We start from the raw sequence: 7,491 nt of genomic DNA on the forward strand, positions 1-7,491 counted from the left end.
CTTCAGATATCCTGAATGGTGCCATCAGTACAGTTCCCGTCTCTATAAAGATAAGGCCACCATTTCACTTCTGTAACTAGGATGGTGCTGATAAAAGCACAGAGGAATATTGAAAACGCACTTCCCAAAACCTTTCTTTTTTTACTCGATGTGTTTATGCCCAACTTGCATATATGCTCTGGGCTGAAGGCGTAGAACACCACTCGGACACTTCTTGCTGCACAAGCTCAGCAGCGCCAAGCAGCTCTGCAAGGGGGGAGAGGGCAAGAATTTGGCTCATCAGTTGTAACTGCTGTTAATACAGAAGTATGCTAAAAGCTTTCCTTTTGGTGGAGATACATGGCTTTTACCTCTCAGGAGAGCACAAGCCACACCACAGAAAACACTCTGCAGGGCTCAGGCTGTTAGAAAGATTCTGTCTGCTATCTCTCCCCATTGGGTGCAGTTGTAAACCTATATAGTTTGGGGGGATTTTTCCCCCCTTCCTGCTCTGGTGGAATGTGTTGTGGTTTTTTTGTTTTGATTTAAAATGTTAATTCAATATTTTGTTTTTAGTTATATATCTTTATTCTATCAGATTCTGCAGCCTCTCTCTCTCCTGTCTCTTAACTGATGTAAGTAAGAAATTATGCAAGCCCAAAATATCTCATTCCTGACACTATTAGTGAATGACAGGGCTGAAATAACACATTTCATTTTGTCATCTGTTTTCCTAACAACCGAGTTATGTGCTGGTGCAGGTTAGAAAGAACAGTTTAAACTCCAAACAGCCACTGCAATTTTAAATATTTAATGATGCAAATTAATATTTCAGCACCAAAACCCTTCCTAAAATATTTAAAATACATCCTTTTCTTCATCAAGTAATCAAAAAAAAAAAAAAAAAGGAAACAAGCCCACCAAAGCTACCTTTTCCACTGACTTCAAGTCCAAGATTGCCCCTGTCACTCTGCAGCCACTTGCAAACATACTGAATGCAGTATTCTGTCTGGTAGCAAGACATATTTGGGGACTTCTTTAACACATGTAGAAGCCAGTGAAGCAGAACAGTTCAACTGTCTGCTTAAGAAGGTGTCTTTTTATCTTTAGAAAAACCCTACCCAAAATACCGGTGACAGAGAGAAGCTGCCTTCAGAAGACAAACAGAAGGTTGCTGGTCTTTTTACTCATAAAAAAAATTTCCACTGAGAGAGAAACGCACCAGTGCTGGGAAAAAGAATCAACAAAGTCAGTGGTAGATCTGTACTTTTGATAAAATGCTTTCNGCTGTGACTGCGGAAAAAAAAAAACAAAACCAACAACATTGCTTAGAGTAAGTTTTTGTTCCACTTCTGATCTATTATCAGACTGAAGACTTTTTTATTATTATTACTTAGTTTCATATACTTAATATAATACCTGCTCCTTGTGGTACATATTTTTGACAGTTCTTAATTGCATAACCAACGAAACTGCCAGGGAACGGCTCCACAGCTGCCAACAACAACAACCCAAAAGCAAAAAGATTACATAGGATGACTTGCCATACGTCCCATAGCCCCCCAAAAAAAAAAAAAATCATGGGGGGAACCAAACCCAAGTACTGCAGTGCTTTTCTTAGGGATAATAGATAAACTGCAGTGCTCTTCTTGAGGATAATAGAGAAATACTATTAAATATTATATTTTATTTCATATTTTAGAGTTCATTTTATATTTTAAAAACTTAATTTGAAAAGATTAATTAATATTACTAGGGGAATACCCTTTTATCATGTAGGAACACTCTTTTTATCTTAAAGGAGGAAGTAACTTCTCCCCTACATTCCCAAACTGAAAGATGAAAACTCAAGCAGTACCACAGACAAAAACCATGACACTTGCTATAAGAGCACAAACAAATGCGAGCCCCCCCAGCTGCCTCACTAGTAGCTGTGTTTAGTTGCACTAAAGTTTTGTGATTTCGCTCATTGCTGGGCAGTGGCCTATGCAATGTTCTTGTCTGCTCTGGGAGTGCTCATAGATTCCATGTGGCCAGTGTTTCCCCTCAAGCAACAAATGTTGATCTTTGGCTCAAGAATTATCCATCCACACACCTTTGGTTATTTCTAAGCATTAACTAAATGACTACCTTCAAGCTTTAATGGGGAAGAGCGATTTATTTTCAGACCTCGGTGATGACTGAAAGTCCTATCCAATCACCAGCAAAGTCCTCAGCTGCATTTTCAAGGTTGTTCCCATCATCAGTATCAAATGAAACTTTTTTTCAAGGCTTCAATGTGACCAAGAGACAGATCACAATTAAACCTCTAAATACTTAAAGATCTTTCCCACATTTTAGATTTTTCTTATCTTAACACTCACATAAAACGTTACAAGAATTTTAACCTACGGCCTGTAGAAAGTTCAGCTGCATCCGTACATGGAGTTCACTATGACACAACACACCTGTGTGCACCCAACCTCACTATGTACCTGAAATGGATCCATATGGATTTGTAAGGAAAATATACATGCTAGTGATGGGGCAGAGGGGAGCCATGCAGAGATATGAAGAATGGAGCTGTGCTAAAAGAAGATGATAACTTTGGAGAGTTCAAAAAAGGCTATAATAAATAATCCCATACTAAAACATAAGTAGTACTTAGATTCAGGATAGGATAATGCGAATTTATTTTGGGGAGTACAGATTGTATGTGCAGAAGCCTCAGGTCCTGGACTAATTCTGAAAGGTCAGTCACTGGCAGGGAGCATCACCGCTGGGGAAAGAGTGTCTGCTGCAACTCCTACATGAAGGGGAGGACCTGAGAGATGTCTGTGCCAGTGCTGTTGCAGGAAGGTAGGAAATAAGGGAGCTAAAGCCCCATTTAGTAAATTCACTAAGTCAGAATTATAGATGAAATGTTATTATAGGTTTCAAAAGAAAGGATAACAAGGAGCAGAAACCAATGTTAACTTATTTATGAAACAAAACTCCCTAAAGTCATAAGAACAGCCATACTGTATATATCAACAGAAACGTCCATCTAGTCCAGCAGAGACTTGGATGGTGACTCATAGCAGAACCTCAGAGTATAAGGCAAAGTTTCGAGAGCTTATTCCCAAGTTTTGGAGAAAATAATGTGAAAACTATATACAGGCAGCATACATTTATACATATTAAATGTACCATTCTGTGATGCCAAATTGACCACAGCATAACACAGTCTGGCATTTACAGGAATTGGGTACATGGCCATCACAGAACAACTGCACTTGTTGATGAAAAGAATCGTATTCAAATGCTGTTCCCCAAGCAGGGACTTCCACTCAATCCAGAGTAACTCAGCCTCAGCATAAGCAGATGCCTTCTACTCCACCTGGTCCAGTTTAATACTGCAGTCAGTCCAACTGCAGTCATCAGAGGAGTCACGAGTTCCCGTGTGTCCCTCGCTGTCCATGAAAAGGACAGTGAGGACTGACACTAGACTCTGCAGGTCACAAAATATCTTTCCTTCTTTCATCAACCCTGCCGGTTACTCACCTCACCTTCCCTCAGCAAATCACTGTAAGGGTCGGCTTGTTACAAGTGAGAAAAATATGAAATACATAAGCATTTTCATCTTAACTCTGCACAACACATGGATGTCTGCAGACCGCTTAGTGACGTCAATAAAATAAAGTACCCCTTCAGCAAATCCATCTCACTTTCCAGACTCAAGGCACCTGCTTCATCGGTGTTATATTACAGTAGCAGCAGAATCACTTTGCTGCTGAGCAGGAAAGGAGGACACCACCTAAGTTGCTTTTAGAAGAACAAGACCTTTCCAAATCACTGTCAGGATTCATGGACCTTCCCTCCAACAACAATGCTACGTAGAAACGCACTGCCAAAAATCATACCTTTCCAGCTGCACTTGAAATTCCAATTTCCAGCCGCTGCTGGCAAGATGCTTAGTTAATTACTCTTTTCCTACAGGATTTCACTCCATTTGGTTGCTAAATGCTTGTTTATGGCCACCAGAATTAAGACAGCTCCTCTTTAAACACTATGTTATTGTTTTTCCCCAACCAGCCATTCCTTTTTGCTGCAGTCTTCCTAGCTATTGAGACGTGTATTATCAAGACAATGAATTCAATCCATTTAAAAAAACTTAAGAAATTGTCATTCATTTCAGAGGAACGTGAAAATCAAAGCATTAATCAAACATACAAATTTTCCTCTCCCCTCCAGAATATACACATGACATGGATCGTGGTGTCAGGTGTGGGTCCAATTACAATGGTAATACACCACACTTTGAATTGCATCAACTTAATACCATTTTGCTGGACAGCAGCACAACTCGCATGCCAAGCCCCTCTGAAACCTCTAAAAGCCTAAATATAAACAAGGAAGAAGCACTAAGAAATCTGTTCACAGTATGAGAGCATTGGATGTTTCTTCACGCTCCTTTTTTTTTTTTTCCAGTCTCAAAGTGCAGATGTATGCTCAACCAAAGGACTTCATGTATATTCTGCAGTTTCAGTGGGTTGCTGATCTCAGAGCAACTATTACTTTGGTTTTTTCCCATTAGAAAATACCGGTAAGGCTAATGCTGGCAGATCGGGCTCTTAGGCAACGGCTAGAGAACGGTAATTGTGGGTCAAGACACTGAAAGAACAGTACATGTCAGCCCTCATCATGGTAATTAGTCATTACTCAGAGCTGATGCTTGCCACAGCTTCTGCAGACAACCTGGGAACCACTCAAAATTCCCCTGCAGCTCTGGCTCCTGTGTTCTCCAGGCAGCCTGTCAAGCTGGTCTGCCACGTGAGCCTGCCTTTGCTAACTCTTTGCAAATATTATGGTGCATAATAAGTAGCTTAAACTACACTAAATGATTTTGTAGTGTAAATAATTGCCAGTTTTGTTGCTAGGGCATTTTCAGAAGGCCAACAAAGGGATGAGGCAGTGTTTGAAAGGAAGCACTGGTGACCTCCAAAGTTAAGTCTCAGTGAGCGTGCTTGCTCCAGAGAACTTTTGAGATCCCTTGAGCTAAGAGAAATCCATTTCAGAATCAACAACAACCTTGGCACTCTGGCAAGTTCAATCATTTCTCAACTATAGCCATACTCGACATGGAAAATACTGGATAAGCACTAGACTTCTTACCAATACTTATATAAATAGGGCATACCACTGGCAGTAAAACTACCTTTGAAAACAAAGGGAAAGAAGCAAGTAATTTCCAGGCTAAAACCACTTGCTGACATAGTACCCGAGTATTTTCCAGGTCAAAGTTCTGTACAGTTACAAAAATGACTGAATATGTACGTGTTGTGCACATACAAACCATACACACATCTTACTAGACACACCAATGAGAACCAGAAATATAAAAATCACCCACAGAGAGATAAGCTACCCCTAGATATTTTTATATGATTACAGTTAAAAACATCACATTAGCTAGCTATTGCTTTTACAAGCTGGATTACAAATCAAAAAGAAGGGATTTGTAAATAGAGACTAAAGTAATTTCAGAACACTGATTAAAATCCTAAGAAAAATCTTAAATGTTGCTTCTGAAGGAAGGTTTATGTTCAGAGAATGTATGTTTTTCTTTCTTCCAAAACTTCATGCTTCTTACAGGAATTAAATATTTCATTGCATTAAATTGAATTAAGCTGCCCTAAAAATATTATCTTCCCTAAGGTATCTCTCTGTAATAACTAACTTTTACTTATCATGGGGAAAGAAGGGCCGATGGCTGCTATATCTTTCCTGCAGAGTAAGCAAAGCAAAAGTTAGCAAATGCCGTGCAGGCTTATTGCAACATTTTTCTCTGTTTCTCAAAAGCAGAGGGTGGCATCACCTGACCCTTTCCTTTCTGACTCACCCCCTGGAATATTTTTAGTCTCATGTGCCAGAAATTTCTCATTTTTTGCTTATTTCAAATGCTTTTAATTTATGGTAAGCTTTTTCTCTCCTGCTTGAATTGTTGTTACATAGCACTACATGTTTTAGCTTGGCCTTCTTCCTGCTGCGGCTTTCCTTATTCTACCAAAACAGCTATTTTTGTGATGCCCCACCTGGTCCCATCTAGGAATTGCTAGTGCTTGGTCTTGTCCCCAGAGAGGAATGTGAAGCAAAAGCAATAGTCTCAGCCACAACCACAGAATTAGAAGTCCCAGTCTCATGATATGCGTCTGGGGAGATGGCTGGGAAAGACCAAGCACAGATACCATCAAAAATAAAATGAATAGTTAAGTAATAATGTCCTGAGACAGATCGATACTAAGCAGCCTCTGCAACTGCAGCTCAAAAACAGCGGGGAAGATGGGAAATATTGCAGTCAATACAGCACGTTCACCAAGCATTTTGATCAGCTCCGTTCAAACTGTTGTGCTTCTTGGGCCTTTCAAGTTGACCAAGCCCATGAGGGATCATTCCAATGGTCCAGCTGGATCAACCACCCAGTCCCTCACACAGTGGCACTTCACTCTTCTAGGCTCTCTTCCCCTGAAGAACGCATCAGATGGCCCGTCGTTATGGCAGAAACCTACTGATGCTGCATCTGTGTAACTGCACCTGTATATTGCAGTAGTTTACAAGCTGGATCTATCAACAGTTAAACTAACCATTTAAGAATGCATTAACGGTGATTTCAATGGGGGCAGCTTGCTTGTTCAACAGGCTTTGTTCTCTTTCTCAGCTAGCCTGTGGCAGTGGCATGAAAACAATATTCTGGAAGTAAGTAGCTTCTAAACAGTGTTATTCATTACTAAAGCAGACAATTCTGAGGAGCAAACAGCTTTTGGCAGGAGAAACTTTTCATGAGACTGACCAATAAGAAAATCAGGCTGAAAATCAGTGATTTATCCATATCCCTGGATTTTCTGCTTCTCATTTCTTTTGTGCCCACTAAATGTTAAGATGTGATTTTGGTTCCTTTCACCCCGGTTACAGACCCCACTGTTGCACTATGACTTTGTAAGACTAGCATCAGCCCTTGGCCAACTCTCAGCACGGGAGGCAGATTTCCAGTATGCAAAACTCTTTTCAGAAGTTGTGAGAGAACAGCAGGAGACATGACAAACACATAAAAATGAGAGGATGAGAAGACAAGCAGCACTTGGGTTTGACTGCTCTGCCATCACAGCCGAGTCAAAGGAGTCACCGGCCAGCCTTGGAACAAATGCTGGCTCACGGTCAAGCAGCAAGAGGAGCAAAGGTAGAAAACTTCATGCCTGCAGGACAAATGTGGCCCACAGCTTGCTTTCACGGTGCCCAAACCCACATGATATTTTTCCAACAATGAATTCAAGCAGACCACTAAGAAGTCTGAAGGACTTTTTCTGCCTTTAGCGGCAGAGAGACTTCCGACTGTAGCAGGTGCTGCCTAACTGAGCAGAATGCACAGATTTAAATTCATTTTAAACCTGGTCAGTTCAGACTGTATTACAAGCCTATGGGAAACAACAGACCAAGATGAAACTGGTTTAAGTTAGTGTTGTTCACTTAAGTATATGTGCTTCAGGCCAAAAGAAC

This window comes from Haliaeetus leucocephalus, unplaced genomic scaffold (assembly GCF_000737465.1).
Source record: "Haliaeetus leucocephalus isolate CR32 unplaced genomic scaffold, Haliaeetus_leucocephalus-4.0 Scaffold566, whole genome shotgun sequence".
Lineage (NCBI taxonomy): Eukaryota > Metazoa > Chordata > Aves > Accipitriformes > Accipitridae > Haliaeetus > Haliaeetus leucocephalus.